The sequence below is a fragment of the Podarcis filfolensis genome, assembly GCF_964270895.1.
Source record: "Podarcis filfolensis genome assembly, chromosome: 12".
Taxonomy (NCBI): Eukaryota; Metazoa; Chordata; class Lepidosauria; order Squamata; family Lacertidae; genus Podarcis; species Podarcis filfolensis.
The window spans coordinates 9116153-9137659 of record NC_139614.1 but is presented as its reverse complement, the minus strand read 5'-3'; the positions used below and the strand labels follow the sequence as shown (position 1 = coordinate 9137659).

The 21507-nt window shown below is 41.6% G+C and overlaps 1 protein-coding gene across 17 annotated transcripts in view; it reads left to right on the top strand.

Annotated features, from left to right (window-relative positions):
- ARPP21 (cAMP regulated phosphoprotein 21) overlaps positions 1–21507 on the top strand; it is a 235816-nt gene that overhangs the window by 63967 nt on the left and 150342 nt on the right. For 3 of the 17 annotated variants that reach the window (XM_083577760.1, XM_083577759.1, XM_083577744.1), the window contains exon 1: positions 1044–1794. The exons of 4 other annotated variants lie outside the window; for them this stretch is intronic. The gene's annotated coding sequence lies outside the window, so the exon portion shown is untranslated. 10 more of the 17 variants (XM_083577756.1, XM_083577753.1, XM_083577752.1 and 7 more) reach the window with 7 other exon arrangements.

The following is a 21507-nucleotide window of genomic DNA, read 5'->3' as shown; positions in this document are numbered from 1 at the left end:
GGTGCATCAGCAAGATGAGCGCCAATTATCACGTTTTCATATTGTGTGTCAGGTTTGCACACAGCAGCATGCTTAAAAGAAACAGGACTGAAGCCAGGTACTGAGACGATGGAGGGACGGAAGGACTGATGATGAGACCGCCAGTCGAAAACTTCAAAAGTAAGGGAATATCGAGGAGCTGTCCTATTTGTTGCCTCTTCGGGATCTGTGGATTTGGAATATTTCAAAACAAGACATGCTCATTCCATCCTGCTCAGATTCTCTGCCTTGTATTTGCATTATTAAGGGTTCAGCCCTACACACACACACACACACACACACACACAGAGAGAGAGAGAGAGAGAGAGAGAGAGAGAGAGAGAGAGATAGAGATACATTCATGCAAACATGTGCACCCACCCACATCTTGCATCTCTAGGGTGGCCAGGTGATTTTCGCCTCCCTCCCCAAGCCATCAGTCCTGTGGGACTCCAGTGTTTAGATCTGTGGGCTGCTATGACAGGGCTGCCAAAATAAAGAGCATTCGTTTTAAAACAGGGCAAAAAGAGAAATGTAAATTATTCCCCAAATGAATCTTGGGGGGGGGGGGAGGAGGCTTCATACAGAATCTCCCCCACAACCCTGCTTAAAACTTAACTGCTGAGGTAAAGCAAAACCCTGCGGTGGTGTTGCTGTTTTAAAATACATAACAACAACTCTACATATGAATGGTTGGGGGCATATTTGGGGGCTGGAGAAAAACGGCCAGAGATTAATGAAGCTTCTCCTTATTAGCGCTGTTCGTGTGCTTTTGTGTCTCACAGCTACAGGCTGAGGATGGGCGGGCGCGAGCGCTTGAGGGGGGGGTGCATGGCGGATGGATGACACAACGTGCCGGCAAAAACACACACACACACACACACCACACACACACATTTATGAGGGAGCCCGGAGCCCGCCGTGCCGCGCGCGCGTCTCTGCTCGTGGAGTTAGGGAGCAGGAGGGGAGAGGCCAGCAGGCAGCCGCCGCCGCCGCCGCCGCCCCGTGATAAAGACGGCGGCGGCAGAGTCAGCAGCTCTCCCGCCGCCGCCGCCGGCAGAATGAGCGGGAGCGCGAGAGGCGCTAAGAGCCGAGCCGGCGAGGAGGGCGAGCGCCTGGCACGTTGTCTCCGGTGGGCCGCGTGGGCGGGGAGAGGCGAGGCTGAGGGGGAAGAAGAAGAAGAAGAAGAAGGGGAGGCAGCAGCAGCAGCAGCCAGTGCTAGTTGAACGGAGGGGACGGCGGGGCGGAGGACGGCGAGGAGCCCGCCAGCCGCCGAAGGGTTGGGCCACAGGCTGAGGCAGCGCGCGAGGGGAGGGGTGGGAGACGGGCAGAAATAGAGGCGGCCGACGCGGCGGGAGGAAAGCGACCGGAGGCGGCGGGAGGACGGGATTCGTGAGGGGGAAGGAAGGCGAGGCAGGCGAGCGGGCGGCTCAGTCTGAGGGGAAGGGGAAGGGAGGCGGGCGGCGCGGCGGGGCGTGAGGGAGCCGAGCGGCCGAGACAATAAAGGCGAAGTTCCGCGGGGAGGCGGAAGGGGCGCGGGGCGTGGAGGAGCCATGAAGCCGGGGAAGTGAGGGAGGGCGAGAGAGAGTGAGGCGAGCGGAGGACTCGCCGCCCCGGGAGCCAGAGTGTGAGGAAGAGGAGGAGGAGGAAGGCAGAGGAGGAGGAGGAGCAGACCATGCCTTCCAGGAAAGCAGGCGCTGCGCTGTAGCGGCGCCCTGCCCCGCAGCCCGAGCAGCCCCAAACTCCGCCAAGAAGCCGCTGCCGTGTCCATTGCAGGTAAACGCCAAGCGACCTCCCCCTCCCTGCTAACCGCCCCCCTCCCCGCCTACGTGTGGACGCGTGCGCGCGTGTCTTCGTTGCCTTCGCACCCGCCTCTTGTCTCGCTCGTCCCGAAGCCTCTCGCGCGTCTGCGATCGATCAGCGCAGGCAGGCAGGGTGGGTCTAGCGCGCGGCCAGATGGTTGTGTGGAGCTTCTGACGCGTGTCTTTTCCGTGCTGGCTTTCGGAGGGACCCGAGGTTTGTAGCGAGGGGTGCTCGGGCTGAGCATTTTGAGGGAGTTCTTCTGCACAGGTCGACACGAGGTTCGGGAAGATGCCTTTTCCACGCAGGGGGGCTGGTGGGTGGTGGGGTGTCGACACCAACCTTGTATCTGTTATGCGTGTGTTTTGGAAAGGTGGGCTGGGTTTCCCGGGGAGAATAAATACAGGCAGGCGCTGAGAAAGTTTCCCCACTGAGCCGCGATCCTCTCTGCCAAATCCACGCGCCCCACAGACACGCGTCTCGCGTGTTGTTGTGAACGTGCTGCTTCATCTCTCCCTTTCCACTTGCGCAGTAAATAACAGATGGCGGATAATTTGGGAGCGAGGCTGGAAGTGACTGGCAGAATTGCTAGCGATGGGGAAATCGCACAGGTTTGGGTAGGTGGCTTGAAATCTGTTGGAAGCATCGCTTCCCTGATAAGATTCAGGACGCATTGGCAACTTGGGAGCATTCTCAAAATGACAGCTCAAGACATCCCACCCTCACGCCAGAGATTAGATCCCAGATGATAGGAAAACTTCAAAAAAGATGCTTTGATTTGACAATGGAGTTGGAGAAGCATGGTAATTTCAGCTGTCTTTTGCCATTATGATTATCGGAATATTTACTTAGCACCAGTGGTTTCCAGATAGTGTGTAAAAGAAGGGGGGGGGGATAATGCATAAAACTTTCTTAAAATTGTCAGAAAGATAGTAAAGCATCTTGTGTTGTTTTCAGGTATTCCTAATGCTTAGCTGCTGTGTTTTGATTTGGTAGAAAGTAGTACATTTGGGTTAGCATCCATATGATGTCATGGAAGAAATAGCTTTGCAGCTTGCTGTGTCTCATTTAAGTATCTGAAATTAAAAGTCAGCTGTCTGAACTCTGCTGTGTTCATTGATTGCAGTTACTTCATTGCTATTATGTTACACTTTTATCTGAACATTTGTATCCACCAGATGCTTTGTTTTCTTGGGGATAAACAAAGCATGGGTTCATTCTACCATTCTTCTGTTCTACAACCAGGTTCATGTTCAGAACAACTTTTTCTTCTTCTTCTTTGTGAAAAGTACCATTTCATCCAGAACTCTGTGAGACAGAAGCATTTTTCTGAACTGTATGCTTTCTCCTTTTCTGCTGCTGTGTTTAAATCCATCAGTGTTACAATTGTCCATATTGTGTAAGGCAACAAGAGAACTATATTGTTTTATGACTAACTGGATTGGCTTGTCTGTTGTGCTGTACATTTTTTTTATAAAAAAAAACTTTAAAATTTTATGTTGCTTTAAGTATAAGAATGGTAAAATTTGTGTTGTCTGTTTGTTTTGCTTTTTTATCTGCATTGCTTAAAAATTTAACTGAATACTGTTCTTAAGAGAGTTCATCATGGATTGAGGCAAGCTGCAATGTGCAATTAAGGCTTGCAAATAACTAATCTTACATTGACTTTGCTCTCAGTTTCCAACTGAGCCTGGTTACCTTGAGAACTGTAGCCTTAGCTTCGTTAGAGCATTCTCCACTTGGGAGTTTGGGTGTGTTCTATTTGTAACACTACTTAATGAAGAAGCATCTCACTCTGCTATAGAGAAGCATAATGGACGAGGAGAGCAATGATTGGCTGTGGCTACTGGGGGAAAAAAAGAAAAAGATTGCAAAGGTAAAAGCGGTCTGCGGGTTGTGGTGAATCATCATTCCCAATTCCATTTATGTTATTATGCTAGGCAGTATTAAGACAGTATATTTTTAACAAATATTTTCAGTGCTTGGGGAGAGTGTGCGGGATAACTTATATGAAAGATATTTTGAAGTTGTAATGGAAAGTTGTTGCTCCATCTGGGTTATTTTATGTTGTACAAACATATATTAACACTGTTTCCCCCAAAATTTTGCTAACAAATATTTTCTGGAATAGCAATGTTAAATAATTTTGTTAATATAGGCAATTCTATATGTGTCAATTGCACTATCATGCTATGATTGTGTAAGACTTTGAAGTTTATTCAATTTCTGTCATTCATAATCATTGCTTCTGGTATTCGCAGAAGGTAACAGCGGCAAACCTCTGGTGGTATTTATGGATTAAACAAAATGCAAATTGTAAATTTGCATGGAAGGTCAACATAATGACATGTGTGCACATTGTTAGAGTATCATTTCATAAATCTGATGCATGCATCTGAAGTATTTTCAGAAGTTCTGTCTGTTGTATAAATAGGCTAGTCTGTTTCATGTAAAAACATTTTTGTTCTGTATTCTCTACCTAAAGTATAATAAATGTTTATTCTACATAATGTTTAACATTTCAGCACTGTGAACCAGTGCTAATGTGCATCTTAATTTGTGTGTGTGTTATCTTTGTTGACTAAATCTGGCTTAAGTGACATAAATAAGCGTTACCTGTCTAAATCAAGTTTCGAAGTCTGTTGGGTGTTTACTTGAAATAAAGTGTTAGTTAATTAAATGGGGCTTACTCCCTATATGTGATAGTAACTCAGCCTTCTGCAATATGAAGGCTTGTGAGTGTCTGTGTGTGCTCACAAGAATATTAGTGTTTGTACATTACAGGGCAGTCCTAAACCTTGGGTATCTGCAGATATGATTCAGGTGAAAGGATATAAAACGGATCAGAAAATTGTATATGGAAGAGGTATTGGGATTTGACTGGGCAATTCCAGAGTAGCCAACTGGGATAAATAATTACTTGTCTCAGATCATCAGACAATTACATTGTTTTCAGATAACGCATTAACACTTCTCCATTTGCCCAGGCGTAAGGATGTATCCATTTTTGGAGGACTGGCTACTTTATGCAGTATTTACTATAAATTGTGTAGAGAATGAGTTTTAGATCTTTTAAACTATCGACCATGATTGTCAAGGAGAAAGAAGCTACCATATGTTGTTCTTACCCATCCCTTCCAAAATGGGCAGTTATGCTAAAAGGAAGGAGACAGGTCCTTGTGTTAATTGGGGACAATGAGAACAGCTTAGTTAATATAAAAGGAGAAGGGTGTCTGTCATAGTTCTAGAATGTGACCTGAACAGTCTAGGTTTGGAAATTTGCTATGGGCATCAAAGTGCCAGAAAATGCCATAAAGTCTAGGAGCTAATAATATGTGACAAGGTTATCTGACTTTGCAATAGGTTAGTTGTCACATTTTATGCACACCAAGCTTCACAACAATGGACAATAAAATCTACTTAAACAATCTGAAATGTAATTTTGGCAGTTTTTTTCACTGGATCAAGAACTGATCTTTCTGGGAGTTTGCTAAATGAGTGAAATGTCCCTTGAGTATCAGTAAGTCTAGATAGGGAACACAAATTGATTTCCCCCCTTTTCTTACTAATATTCAGACATATTTTTCATTGTTTTAGATTGGAACTATGGGTTTAAGAGGAATCCTGTTTGGACTTACTTTTCAGAGAAAGAGCACAATTCAATAATTTTTTTGCCTGACATTTTGCCCAAAGAGTAGGTGATCTGGACTATAGATGGTTTCTGCACCATGTAAGAACAGATGAGTAGTCTTGCAGGATCAAATCAAAACCCTTCTAGTCCAATATTCTCTTTCTAATAGTGGCCAGCCAGATATTTCAGGAACCAAAGCAGGGTATGAAAGTGATAGCCATGTCCTGTAGTTTTCTTCCACATTTATGTGTGCAAAATTACACTGCTTCTGAACATGGAGTTGCCATTTAACTACCATGGCTTATATAGATGCTATTAGTATGAAATATTTTAAGATACGATGAGCTTGGAAATCTATGAGCCACTTCACTGAAAGCAGGAGATTGGTCCGTCTGTCTCCTTGGTGTGTGTACTATTTTTTTTATTAAAAATATTAAATATGAAACTGTAAAGATGTGATATGGGAAATATATGCTCTAGGAAGCTGAGACTGGCCAGTTCTCTACCAAACAGCACAGCAAATGGTAAACCTCAGTACTAACAGATCTGTTCCACTGTTTATAATTACTTGGACTCTGTTGAGCCACATCTGCCTTGGGCCAAGTGATATTGTTTACACTGTTCATAGTGCAAGACATAGTGAAGTGAGAATAAGAGTGGCATAATATAGCAAGACTGCTTTCTGAAGGGATAACCAAAGCATCTTGGAGTGGGAATATTTCCAGCCAAATATGTTTTTTAAATGATAATTTTGATTACTTTATAGGATAATATTCTGAATGATTAGAAAGAACTGCATTACCAAAAATAATCTCTTACAGAGGATTGCATTCATGTAAAGCAGTTTTTTTGGGGGGGAAGGAATCACTAAAGGTTAACTACAGTGATTAGAATACTGTGAACTTTTTTCTCTCTCACTCTTATTGATTAGTTGAACATAGTGTTTCATGCAAAAATTCTGTGATGGCATCATTTCAACTGTCATAGTCATCTAAAGAATGCATACAAAATGATAACTGCAAAAGAAACCTTAATGTTTTAGAAGCATTTACATTATTTCCACATTAGGCACTTTTAATTTTCCCTAAGATGTCTTCAGTGTGAATCATTGCCATGATGTAAGTACAGTTTTCCAGTACTGTGCAAGAGATGCCTGAGTATTATGGTTTTGTATATGGATGGTTGAAATTGTATTTTGAGTATATCAGCACCCAAAAGGATGTAAACACAAGTATGGTCTCTTCCAATAAGACTTGATTTACTTTGGATCACACCCTGGTTTTTATTGTTTAAAAAACAATGGTCTCTTATTTTAAGAAAGCAAATAAACCTATAAACAGTTTGTCCAAATGTGAGATATTCTATTTTAAATAGCTGGCCTCGAGACAGGTAATTTGACATAATCCTAAGCAGTATTTAGTGGAGATATTGCATTAATATTTGGACTCATCTTTTCTCTCTCTTTTTTGGCATTTTGGCAATTACCTCTTTAAATATAAACCCCATGTGAATCAAGATGAAAATCAGGCATCAAGAATCCTTTTTTCTTTTTCTTTTAGTTTATTCATCGTTCTTGATCATGTATTCTTTAAAATCTGTGTATAAAGATTATATTTTTTTCTTCTCATCAATATAACTCAATATTACTTGTGCTTCAAGCAAAATACACTTCTTTTGAAAAGCAAATATTAATTTGTTTTTCTCATGATTTTCATATTTTGCTTGAAGCACAAGCGAATTATGCCAACACAATAAAGGACAATGCAGCTAAGCACTATACCAAAACTGCATTGACTAAGGATGTTCACATCTTTGGCATGGTAAAAGGAATATGTTGTCAATGAATTGGACACAGTTATCTGCAGAGGAGCACCTCCCTTCACTTCCTTTCTCAAAAATGAGTCACAGGTGTTTTTATTTTTTATTTTTAAAGAAGGCAATAGAAAAGCTTTACATTTTGCTTGTTAATATGCTTCCATTTTAGCCTGTTGCCCACAAATTAGCTGCAGGTACATTATAATCATTTCATAAATATTACATCTGCAGTAGAATGGAAAGTCTTATTAGGCCACTGCCTTTTTCTAAACTAAGGCTTTTGGAACTTGGGAGCCTAATGAGCAAACTTAAATGGTCATTTGGGAAAGCTTCCAAAACACAAAAAGATCACTTAGGAGGGTTTTTTGGTCTCTGTCTCGATTCTCCTCATTGTAAAGAAATGAGTACAACAAAATCGTGCAGCTCCTCTCTGCCTTCCAGGTTACACAACACAGCTGTATCTGGTGTTTGTGCCAAACATTAACCCCCAAAGCCAGATAACTTCTAGTCTCAGCTAATATTGGAGACATGACTACATAAGGAAAAAGAGTAACCTACAAAATGCCATCATTTTAAAGAAAATTTCTTAGGATCATAGAAGGTGACCTTATATCAAGTCAGATCAGGAGATAGCAGGGACTGAATTTGGGACCTTTTTCATGCAAAACATATGCCTTACCCGTGAGTTACAGCGTGTTCCTTTCCTAGAAAGGACCGATCACCATGCCTCTAGTGCAGGCATCCCCCAACTCGGCCCTCCGGATGTTTTTGGGACTACAACTCCCATCATCCCTTGCTAACAGGACCAGTGGTCAGGGATGATGGGAATTGTAGTCCCAAAACATCTGGAGGGCTGAGTTTGGGGATGCCTGCTCTAGTGCTTGGCCCCTTTTCTCTCTCCTTTGGTTTGCCTTCTTCTACTTCTGTTGATCTTCTACTTTTCTTTCTTTTTCTCTCTGGTTCCCAGGTGCTTTTGTAACTGGATTGGGGTAACAAAGAGGTAGTACCCATATGCAGAACAGGTTTCCTTGCACCTAGCAACTTAATCAGAATCCTGGCTCAGTAGCGTGCACCCTGATTCCTTTGAGAGGTTCCAGCATGTGGTTCGGTATGCTGAGTCTATACTTCCTACCTAGTCTTATTGTACCTGCAATCTTTCTCATATGAAGATGTATTTGTCTTTAAAATATGTCTATGGATTGTATCCAATTGTGTCCCTCCACTGATGGAGAACTCTTTGATCCAGTGGAGAATTTGATGAGCTAAAAGGGTGTGTGTAGAAATTATGGAATTATGGAAATTCCACAATTCCCACCTCCCACACTGTACTGAAGGGTCTCCCAATCCCCTTGAACATATTTGGGATGGGCGTAGGAAGCTGCAGAGGGAAGGGGGATTCAGGGAAAATAGCCCCCTTTCCACTAACTCTGCTGGATCAAAGAACCTTTAGAGGAATACAACTTTAATACAATCCTTTAAATCTATTTCCCACCTAAAAAAAATCTATCACTGTTCATAATTATTTATGTTTTGGACTTAGCAAGTGAAACTTTAGTTAAAGTTGACCTTTAGCTTGGCTTCTAGCAAAACCTACATTAAATCTTCTCATAATCTAATTCTTAAATAAGTTCAGCAAAAAATGGGCAGTGGAGAATGAGGTGCTTGTTTGGTGAAATCTACATTTTACCTGCCAGCAGATGCTATGGCCTTTACAGTTTGAAAAATAAGTGGTTGAGATCAGCTACCTCATTTAGACCACCTCAGTCTTAATGCTGTCTGATAATGGGTTGACCTGCAGATTGGACACATGTTGAATAAATCATTCTGAGGACTGAGCAGTCTGCAGCTCAGGAATGTGGCCAAAGGTGTAATTTCAATCACAAAAAGTTATTTGATCCATCAAAGGCTTCTGTGAATGAAAGGAGGGAGGCATTCCCCCTTTCCCATTCAGCCCCTCCCCATGCCCTGCGGCCCCTCCCCCTGTTCTACTATACCAGAGGAACCCCCAACTTCCCAGGGCAGATTTTGGGGAAGGGCACAGGGAAGGGAAAATAGCGAAAATCACCTTCCTCCTTCTGTTCACAGAAGCCGCTATTGGCTATAACCCTTAGTCATATGGTGACTGCCACTCAGATGCTACCACTCTGTGGGAGGGGTAGGGGTGGGGAATTGAAATTTGAAATTTACAGGATGCATTTTTACAAGGTTATCAATCTGTTAGGTTTTAAGAGGAATGGCTTAGTAAGAGTGATTTTTTTTTTTTTGGCAATTTCCCCTGGAAGAAAAATATACTTGCCTCACTCATTGAAACAGAATGTTTGAGCCGCTAGATGTGTTTTTATGTGACATTTAAGGGAAACAATCCAAAGCCTGAAATTCAGGCAACTCCCCACTTACGTGCTTTCTACTTAATGCATGACCAGAAATGTGTGAAAGACCAGCTATTAAGAAATGCTGGAAGCCTGGTTTGTAGGAACAGGAAAAGGGGGAGCAGGTATGCCAATCTGCCTTGGCAGATACATCTTCCTGTGGAGGCATGCTTCAGTGGAGGCTGGGAAGGGCTTTGATCTGCTGTGGAAGGAGACAGAACTAAAGGCAGCAGCGACTGAACAGGAGCCTGAACAGAAGGGTGTTGTCTTCTCACCTAGAACCAGGCATCCTGCTCACCCTGATAGAGTGTGCATTTTAAGACTAGGGACTATTTCATGCTTAGTTGTTCATCGCTTCAAGTCGCTTCAAGCAGTGACTTGCATGTGTGACCAAGTCTGCAATCCTGTTCTCACTTTTTTGGGAGTCTGTTCATGTAAACCAGGACTGTCCAACAGGTCGATGCTGATGTACTGGTCGATCGCGGCATGTCCCTGGTCGATCCTGGTTGATCGCGCGATGGTGATTGATCGACCAAAAAAGTAAAGGTCAACAACTCTGGTCATCCTCCCCCCAAAAAGCTGAACAACTCTGGTCAATCCAATGGGTAGATCACTCTTGGAAGTTTGACACCCCTGATGTAAACCAATCACCAAATGCCACGGACAGATATTTCATTCATACATCAAACTCTATACGTCTCATTTCCACCAAACACAGCCTTCAACGTGTGGCATACAAGAATAATAAAGTCACATTGTAAAACAATATAATACAGTCAATTGATAACAATAAAATACAATTTAAAACATGTTGTTGTTTTTAAAAAATGGAAACTGTTAAGAGCAACAAAGAGCTGGAATACAGCACACTCCCAAGAACATACACAAGCTTTCTTGAGAGCTTGTTCCATGAGGATATCAGAGAAATAAGTGAAAATACTCTATCTGTGTCGAGGAGAACTTCACTTCTGACACTAGACAAACCTGAAATAATTGTTCTCCAAGACACATCCCAAGGGGGTATGTTATATGGGAGAAACATTTTCCTATGATATTCTTCTCATGGGCTTTTTTATGTGGAATCCAGTATCTTGGACCTAGTAGGGAAAAACCATGAATACAATGCAGTGCTCTTTAGTTGACTTGCTTCAAACCCTCAACTTAGCGCTGAAATGATGTCAAATCAAGCTATGTATGTTTATGTGCATGTGCGCCAGCAGGGGCACATTTAGGGAAGGGAGATACATTGGAGCACATGGGATTATTTGAGAGGCATGCCTATATTTCTGGCCAACGTACTGATTGCTTAGTGACTTTTGTTATAAATGATGAAACAGATCTATTCAGGAGGTATGAACATTGACCCTTGTTGATAACATTGCTGTAGTTATGGGATATAAAGAAGTAAGTACAACAGTTGCCCTCCCCTTTGATATTGATTATCTCTAAAACTAGGACTTTCCTGCACTGCAGGAAGTTGGATTAAATGACCCTTGGGATCCCCTCGACTACAGTTATATAATCCCATGACTTCAGATTTTGCTGAGACTCTTACTACTCTTAAAACATTTTATACTCCTGGAATATGAAATGATACCCGTGATTGCAGGAAAGAGGAAGCATACAGAAGACACTGGATTATGCAGTGTTGTAACATGTTTATATGCACATCGATTTACTGCAGCAACAGTTCCCATCAGGGATTGCTCCCAAAGAGAAATGGGACCGAAACCTTTTCTTCAGGGAGCTGGTTTAGAAGAGAGGGCGAGCACAACTTATCAAGATGTGCTTATTTATGACTCACAAAGTATTATATTTAATTCAACTTTACAATGCAATTTAACCAAAATATTGATGCTATGGCTGTAACCTATGCAGTTTGCATATCTTTGGCCCATAATGTCTGAACCATTACTAGCTCTGCTGAAGTAAAAATTGGAATCTGACAAATCTGCTAACTTCCAAAGCATCATTCTGAACATAAACATCTTATGGACTCATTCTGACACGGTGAATTTTAGATTTTCAAATTTCTAGTTCATTGTTCTGATTTATATATATATATATATTCAAAATATCACTTCAAAATTACAAATCTACATCTGATTATATAAATTCATTTCAGTTCTATAGTCTATCCTGCAAAACAGGAGGGATAGTATGTTGCAGTCTTATATCTCTTTCAGTTTCAGATTTATTGATGTGTTTGTTACCTCCTGTTCATTTTAATGCAGAAATGAATGCAAACAACAATAAAAAACACATGGCACACTAGTTCATTTATATGTAATTTCAAGATGAAAGGCAAATGCATTTACTTTTACATGGCCTTGATCTAACATATGTAATTTCCTGAACACTATCTGAATTTTCTTCAACAGTTTTGTAAGCCCCCCGCCCCATATTCTAAGTGGGGTTTTTTTGAGAAAAGGTTAACTCTTGATAGGATACAGCAAGATCATACAAAACTAGCCATCTCTAATTACAATTCATATTGACAGATATTTTAATAGCCCAGGAGGAGTGCTGCAGTATGATGGGCTTCCATTGACACAGGATTTTAACAAGGGCAAATTGAAAAGGAATGCTAACATTTAATTTCTGATGTAGATTAATAGGAGATATTTCCTAATGCGAATTGTAACTTACAGCAGCAACAGTAGTGCTTAAGTGCCTCCAAGATCTAAGAAAGTTCTTGCTATATTTGGAGCTATAGGAAATATGTACATGGAAGGATTTCTGTTCATATGAATATGTAGTGTAAGACAGGGCAGGAAACAGGAAAGATATCCTCCTCCTTAACATAAGGAAGGAAGGAAGCATCAAAATTGTGAAAACTGAAACCAGATTCTTTGCGTTTAGATGATTTTGTATTTTTTGACATAATGAGCTGTCCTGACCCCCTTAATAGCTAGTCTGTAACTTTAAATGTCCTCAGACATGGAGAATTAGAGACCTATATTCAATTTATCTTCTCTGTATATGTGTTGGGAATGATATATAGATCATATGGGTGACTTCTGGCTTAGAGGCATTGCCAAATACTAGCGATAAAGGCATGTGGGAATTCAGCAGGGTGTATGAAGGAGCATACAGGTGGATCAATTTGCCTCACTGTGGCAAGCAGGTGTTCAGAGTTTGTAGGATAGGCTAAGAGGGTTCAAGTATAAGCAGGTGTGCAAGGGGTGAGAGTAGAGATCTTGTAGGAGAAACAAAGGTGGTACAAGAAAGCAGTTTTCTACCAAAGCTGAAAGAAGATAAACTGCTGGTAGAGACGATGCGGCCACAAATAGAAAAGGTGAGTAAAAAGGCAAGGCTAAATTGCAGCAAATTGGAGGTATGATATTTCCCATGTACATGGAGCAAGCATTCAGACATAAAACCAAGTCACAAACTGTGGTTTGTTTAGGAATGCAACTCAGAGCACTCTTGCCTTCCTCTTCCTTCAGTCAAACAGGTAAACAAGGTGCAGAGCAGCTAGCTTGGCGTTATATCCGAACCAGCACTCGTGGTTTGTTTCTCCCAGACAAACCATGGTCAGTAAATAAAAAACTAAACTGGGATTCAGACTGTGGTTCGGAAAGAAACAAACGGGCTGTCAATTAAGATTTAACACTAAGCCAGCCATTGTTAGGTTTGTTTCTGTGCTTGGGAAAGGGAAACGTGAAGTTTGAGAGCTTGAACATCATGCACTAGCATCCAACTTGTGCACAGTATCATTAAGCAAACCATACATTTTGGCTTAGCATGACATTTGATCACTGCCAAACCTCAAGCTGGCATGAGGTGCGTCTAGAACTTGGGGATAGGTTGAAAGACGGAGATATACGAAGCCTACTGGAGAAAGGTCATCAGTGTGAATCTGCAGGAAGAGAGATGCCTGCTTTAAAGATGCAAAAGACATTCTACTTTCCCTTCACTTCTAGGAGGACCATCCAGCACAAAGGCACATAGTTAATTGCTGGTCTTGACCCTTAAAAAAACAACAACCCAAAATGAAGCCGTTTATTGGGACCTCAATGACTACCTAGGCTTCAAGGCTCATACCCTGGCTTTATTGCCAGCAATAGTTTACATTTCTGCAGAACACTTGAAAGTTAGATTTTATCCAGCTGGCAGTGGTCTTGACCGTGTTGACATGACATTACATTACAGGACATTTTCCCAGCAATCCTGTTTCTGCCACCAATACATTAATCTTATCCAGGCATAGGCAAACTCAGCCCTCCAGATGTTTTGGGAATACAACTCCCATCATCCCTAGCTAACAGGACCAATGTTCAGGGATGATGGGAATTGTAGTCCCAAAACATCCGGAGGGCCGAGTTTGCCTATGCCTGATCTTATCATTATCCTTCTGCACCTCTCCCCATTTTAAAATGTTTCTTATTGTAGAATCCAAGAAGTCCTTGTCAGATAAGGCTCCTACTCCTACATAAGGATCCAACACCTACATAAAAACCCTTAAGGGAAGCTGATACTATTAAAATTCCACTGTGTGTGTGCATTTTCAGATGCATCTAAATTTCCCATTTGCATGCCCTATTGTAAGAAGAAATGAAGTAAAACAACTCTTAAAGCCATTTTCCCCTCCAGTGTCTCATTGCTGGGTGGCAGCTAGATTATGGTCGATATGCAAAGTGTGCAGAACTCCAATAGTTTTTGTAAAGCAAAGTTGCATTTCAAAAGCCTACGAAGTCTGAATGATGGATCTACTAACATGTACAGTTCAGTGAGAAAAGGAGGACATAATCTAAAGCTGAGGATGTGTTGGTAAGTGCCCTAGACATGTGGTGTTTAATAAGCTGAAGTCAATTTGAAGCAGGATTTTAAAAATGTGTCAACTCATGCAGTCAATAGAATATCAAACAGAGTGTCTGGCCACTTAATTGACATAATGATCTTGACAAGTGTTAACTGCAGCGCTCCTTGTCAGCTTACTGAGTCTGTTAACTTGCGAAGACTTGCGTGCCTTAACATCCATTTGTTTGCTCTTAAATAAAAGATAATAGCTATCTGCAGGAGCCATTATTCATAAAGTTCTTGCCTGTCTCTTATTCTGTATGATTTAGAATAGTCTAGAAGTGGCAGAATGCAACAACAATTTGTATGTGGGAATGATAAAGGGCTTTCTGCTGGAATTAGTTCAAGAAACCACCATGTACTGGCACTCCCTGTACAAGGTATAAATATATTTCCTTTTACTTAAAGAAGGGTGGATGGGGTTAAAGGAAAGTATTTTCAAATAAAAATGCTCCCCAGTGCTTTTAGAAATTTTATGATTAAGAATGCCCCTCTCTGTGGGAAGTCTGTCTTTAGAGGGGACAATAGTAGTGACGAGAGAAAGGTTATCCGTATGAATGCCTGCAAGAAGACAGACCTTGAGCTATATGAATACCTTAAAAGCTATGGGCATAGCTATGTTGTAGCCCCTTAATGCCTTCAAAGGGTATGTGTTTCTTTAAAGGTCAGGGGTTCAGCAACTGAGAACATCTTCGCTAAGCGTCAATCTCGCAAGCAGGCACCCCACGAAATAGTTAAAAAGAAAGTAAGTCTTAAATGGAGAAGAGCCCAAGATAAAAGAGATCTCAACAATTCAGTCTTCTTCCCATCATAAAGAACACACCCCCCTCCCCAAATTCCATGCTCCCCACGAGAACCTTCTGGAGGCTTGGTCATACACAAGCAACTAGAGTAGCAATATTTCCACTTTATTTTTTGCAGCATGGAGCATCTTGTCAAGAAGGGACTATAGCAATAACACCCTAATTCCAAAGCAGAAATGCATCATTGGTATCATCAGCACCTCACAGACAAAAAAAATTGAGTTGTTTCTGTAAAATATGAGCATTTTCTACAATAGTAGACTAGAAGAACAAAATCAAGTCTAAGGGTGATAATTTCCCCTGATATTTGGGAATGAAATCGTCTCTGAGTGCTGAAAGGATGAAATGACATTTACCATCATTTCTCTTCCTAGTTCAGTAGTTATCATGCTGAGATGGAATTGAAACTTTGCATCCTATTGCATTGCAGGAGAAACATGATAACGCACACAACACGATTCCTAGGGAAATATTTTATGGCTGAAGTCCAAGGATTTATGACTGCAACAAAGCTTTGATTATGTCATGCTTTCAGTTGGTACATAGAAAGAAGAGAAATTAAACATATAACTACTACATCCCACAAAATCTTGCCACTTGGCGTAGGTGAACTATGCTTCCAAATAGAATTATGTAACAAAATGACGTTTATGTGACATCTGTGGTATATTAATAAGTATGAGCAAGCAAGGGAACAACTGATCAAACCCTTACTAGCAAATTTGCCGGGAAAATCTGAAGCTTCCCATATTAAATACCTTCTGGAGGATAGGTCAAATGATATTACACTGACCATGGCAAAGTTTCTTTCGGAGGTCTCAAGAAACAAAGATCATCATGCTCTAGACATAACAAAATGCCTACCTTGGTCTCTTGGTTGTGTTAACTGTATCTTGTTTTGAAACTGTTTTGTGGGTCTACGGACATATATATATATATATATATATATATATATATATATATATATATATATATATAGACAGAGAGAGAGAGAGATAGTTTTCATGATAAAATGATATAAAAAATATTGTCTTAGTTGTCATCAGATTGCAATTCCAAGCAGCTGCTTTGCAACTGCTGCTCTCCTTTCAAATAATGAATCTGATAATTTAAAAGACAATTAGGAATGCAAATCTTATTTACTTTTTAAAAACAGATTGATTTTTGAACCCCTTAGTAGCTTTAGATACCAATTATAATTTTTAAAACCAAAGTATATATCTGAGACAACTGCCTCATTGTGAAATAATGCATTTGTGGAATATATTCTGGCATTCTTTTTAGCATTTATGAATAAAGCTAGGATATTGGCACAGATGCGTTTTCTTACTTTGATTTCTAGTTTACGCAGCATGTGTTTATTTGGAAGTTCCACTGAGATGCATTCCCAAGTAAGCAAGCAGAGGACTGCAGCTTTAACACCCTCGTCTTAAACATTTGTGATACTGCATTGGCTGCAACCCTGAGAAGTACTTGCATAATAGCATAGTTCTGCTCCACGCTGTTGCAGGCAAACTAAGCCTTAGGCAAGTAGGAGACATCATAGCAGGGGTCAGCAAACTTTTTCAGCAGGGGGCCAGTCCACTGTTCCTCAGACCTTGTGGGGGGCTGGACTATATTTTGGGGGGGGAAATGAACGAATTCTTAGGCCCCACAAATAACCCAGAGATGCATTTTAAATAAAAAGACACATTCTACTCATGTAAAAATAAACTGATTCCCGGACCGTCCAGGGGCCGAATTTAGAAGGCGATTGGGCCGGATCCAGCCCCCAGGCCTTACTTTGCCTACCCATGCATTATAGGGTAGACATGGGGAATTTTTTTTTTCCTGCTAAAGGACCTCAGAGATAAGCTCTTAGGGCTGCATGCTGGCGGTGGGTGGAGCTAGAACCAAAAGTGGGAAGAGTTTGCAGTGGGTCCAAAGTACAGTGGTACCTCGGGTTAAGAACTTAATTCGTTCCAGAGGTCCATTCTTAACCTGAAACGGGTCTTAACCTGAAGCACCACTTTAGCTAATGGGGCCTCCTGCTGCCGCTGCTCTACTGGCGCACGATTTCCGTTCTTATCCTGGGGCAAAGTTCTTAACCTGGAGCAACCACTTCCTGGTTAACCGAGTTTGTAACCCAAAGCATCTGTAACCCGAAGCATCTGTAAGCTGAGGTACCACTGTATCTAGAGAGCTGTATTAAATGAGGCCATGTCAGAAAGCTGTATCCCATGACTTCTCTGCATGATACAACATCACTGTGTCACAAATTTCCCCAGCTCTACAAGACAACCAGTCAAACTGGACAAGGCTAGGGAGAATCTCGTGTTGTACATTTTAAACTGTTGATGTTGTCGGGCTGCAGAAAGGATATATTTCTTTCACAGCAGCCATTTATTTCACATGCCCTTCTCCAGAGCTTTATTAAAAGGGGTACTCAAGGGTACTCAGTACTGGAAGCTCTTTTCAGTAGGTGGTTTTTTGTTCTTTTTTTGTTTTGTTTTTGCTCTGGCACTCTGGTTATGGGAGGCCCACCTGGTACAAAGGTTGATTTTAGGCACCGAACACTGCACCCACTTTTTTCTTCTCAGGCTTTCAATGCACATTTTAGTTAAAAGTTTTGATTGCTCTTTTATGCACTGGCCTCAACATTTATTTGAGTAGGTGGGGGGACACACTTGATCACAGGGTCTGTATCAGCTCATATGGGAAAGCCAGTCCTTGAGGTATTGGTATTGATAATCTTAATTAAATATGTTGCAAATAAGATTTTAAAAATGGCTTGTTCACATTATCTAATTGAGGACATAAGAAGAGCCAGTTTGTTGTTGTTTAGTTGTTTAGTCGTGTCCGACTCTTCGTGACCCCCTGGACCAGAGCACGCCAGGCACTCCTGTCTTCCACTGCCTCCCGCAGTTTGGTCAAACTCATGTTCGTAGCTTCGAGAACACTGTCCAACCATCTTGTCCTCTGTCGTCCCCTTCTCCTTGTGTCCTCCATCTTTCCCAGCATCAGGGTCTTTTCCAGGGAGTCTTCTCTTCTCATGAGGTGGCCAAAATATTGGAGCCTCAGCTTCACGATCTGTCCTTCCAGTGAGCACTCAGGGCTGATTTCCTTCAGAATGAGTTCCTTAAGAAGAGCCAGTTAGATCAGGCCAATGTCCCATCTAGTCCATCAAGGGCCAACCAAATGCCCACAGGATGTCTTCATCAGCAGTTGTTTCCCCAAAACTTTAATTTGGGCTTCCTTCCATTGACACTGTGTTTGCACCAAGCCACATTTGATTTGGAAGTTTATTCAAAATTTTAGCCCGCCCTTCAACAAACAACTTAAACATCAGCAACATAAAAATCACAAATTAAAAAGAACACAAAGGAGAACAGCAGCAGCAAACAAAAATGAAATAAAACCAATGAAGGCAGTCTAGTGATGCAAAAGCTGGCCCTTTGAGTCTCCAGACTCTTCATGTAAGGATCAGCACTCTGAATTTTGCCTAAAACCAGACTGGCCGTTAGTATAGAGAGAACTGCTATATTCTTTACTAATAGAGGTTTCTGAGAAATCTTCAAAGTCGGCCCCACATACAATGTGTTATGGTTGTCTAACCTGGAGATTGCCAGTACATGCAGGGTCCATGTACTAATTTTGCTTCTTATGCTCTGTAGAGACTGCCTACTCACATACTATGGGGCTATCCCAGGCATGTGGTATCAAGGGTCATGAAATAAAAAGTTTGTACATTCTGAAATTACATCCTGGTCCACAAAGGAGCTTTTCTGCCATTCTTGTGTGGTGATAAAATTTGAGATGTGGAAACGGAGTGACTATCACACAATATTTAAAGAAATGAAGAAGGTTTGTACAGATTCCTGTGGCTCTTACAACATTTGATATCAAATAGTGATTGGCATCAATTTTTGAAGAACTTAGCAATCCTACTAATCAAATAAAACTGAGTGTGCTGTCAAAAAAACAGGGATGCACTTTGTATGAAACATTAATTCTTAAAGCCTGTGCTCTGTGTGAGTAAACCCTAAGGGATGAGGAGAAAAACAACAAGTGTGCATCAGTGAAAATATACGCTTTAATAAAAGCAATTAACTTCTTTTTAGATTGATTTTGAATAGCTTAATTTGGGTCCTTACAAATCAAAGTAACTGAAAATTAACCAAGGTTATGGCTGTAAACTTATTTTGATACAGAACAAACTAAAATACTAAATCAGCAGTGGCAAGTCATCACTGCTTGTAGTTAAGTTTCTAAGATATCCTCTTCCTGATGTATACCCATAACCCAAGAGGCCTTCAATTGCAAAGAAGCCCACTTCTGCCCATACAGTGGTACCTCGGGTTACATACGCTTCAGGTTACAGACTCCTCTAACCCAGAAATAGTGCTTCAGGTTAAGAACTTTGCTTCAGGATGAGAACAGAAATCGCGCAGCAGCGGCACAGCGGAAGGGGGAGGCCCCATTAGCTAAAGTGGTGCTTCAGGTTAAGAACAGTTTCAGGTTAAGAACGGACCTCCGGAACGAATCAAGTACTTAACCTGAGGTACCACTGTATCTATAAATCCCCATGGCTCCTGAACCAGATGACTTGCTGTCCCTAATGGTATGGCCAACTGTCCTTTGGAAATTCAAAAGGAGTACATGTGTGCAATAGCACTCTCCTGTTGTTGTTCCCTGGCAACTAGTATCCTAGAGATTGCACAGATCCATTGATTGATTGATTGACTAACTGACTGATTTCATGTATAAGCCACCTTCCCACAACAAGCTGTGCCTAAAGTAGCTTACAGCAAACATTCAAAACATCAAAATAGAGAACATTGGAAATACAAATATACAAAAGCATGTTAGTAAGTTCAAAATAGCAAAAACTGACAATTTACAAGCACAGAATAAATGCGATACTACACACAAACCCCCACCTCCAATATTAAATACATAAATACAAAGAAAAAAATGAAAATTAACCAAAAATAACAGTACCAATCTTGCTACACTCCAAGGTAGGTAAAGGTAAAGGGACCCCTGACCATTAGGTCCAGTCGTGACCGACTCTGGGGTTGCGGCGCTCATCTTGCTTTATTGGCCGAGGGAGCCGGCGTACAGCTTCTGGGTCATGTGGCCAGCATGACTAAGCTACTTCTGGTGAACCAGAGCAGCACACGGAAACACCATTTACCTTCCCGCCGGAGTGGTACCTATTTATCTACTTGCACTTTGACGTGCTTTCGAACTGCTAGGTTGGCAGGAGCAGGGACCGAGCAACGAGAGCTCACCCTGTCGTGGGGATTCGAACCGCGACCTTCTGATCAGCAAGTCCTAGGCTCTGCGGTTTAACCCACAGCGCCACCCGCGTCCCACACTCCAAGGAGCCTGGCTTAAATACAGTTAGGATGGGAGGGGTAGATGAGATACACCTGGCATGGCTCCCACATCTTTCCTTGAGAGGAGGCTGACAGCACAAAAAGGCAAATGTTGAGGAGAACAGTGATTGTAAGTCTCTTCCTCAGCCTTCTGGAAGTACCAGCTGCTAGTATCTTAATGTACCATTGCGATCAGTAGCTATTAAGTGTAAATATATTAAATTATCAGTATTAAATAAATGATATATCTGAGCCTGCATCAGCCCAAGCAGCAAAAGCTCATTAAAAATAGAGAGCAAAAAAGCTCTGTTGAAAAAGGAGGGTAGATGAGAGATATCTTCTGTATTTATTTTTTACATTTTAGTTCTTTGCAATTTAAGCTAGTAGTTTGGAATGATCGGACGGAGTGATTACCAAAAATTTGCAGACTACAACAATGAAACTTTGCATTTCCCAAGTCTGGGTTTTAAGCTGGAATCCCTGTTTGCTTTGATAAAACTTGCATAGGTAAAGTAACTGAACAAGCCTTCTCCTACATTCAAAAGCACTACAGTGGTACCGCTTCAGGTTACATACGCTTCAGGTTACAGACTCCGCTAACCCAGAAATAGTGCTTCACGTTAAGAACATTGCTTCAGGATGAGAACAGAAATTGTGCTCCGGCGGTGCGGCAGCAGCAGGAGGCCCCATTAGCTAAAGTGGTGCTTCAGGTTAAGAACAGTTTCAGGTTAAGTATGGACCTCCAGAAGGAATTAAGTACTTAAACCGAGGTACCACTGTATTCCTTACCTGTAGACTGAAGTGCTACAGTCCATTCTACTTCCTCAGGATTCTTCTTCATCATCACCACATTATTTTGTAGCATGTGTAGACCAAGATCTGATACTATCTATATCACACTCAACTGA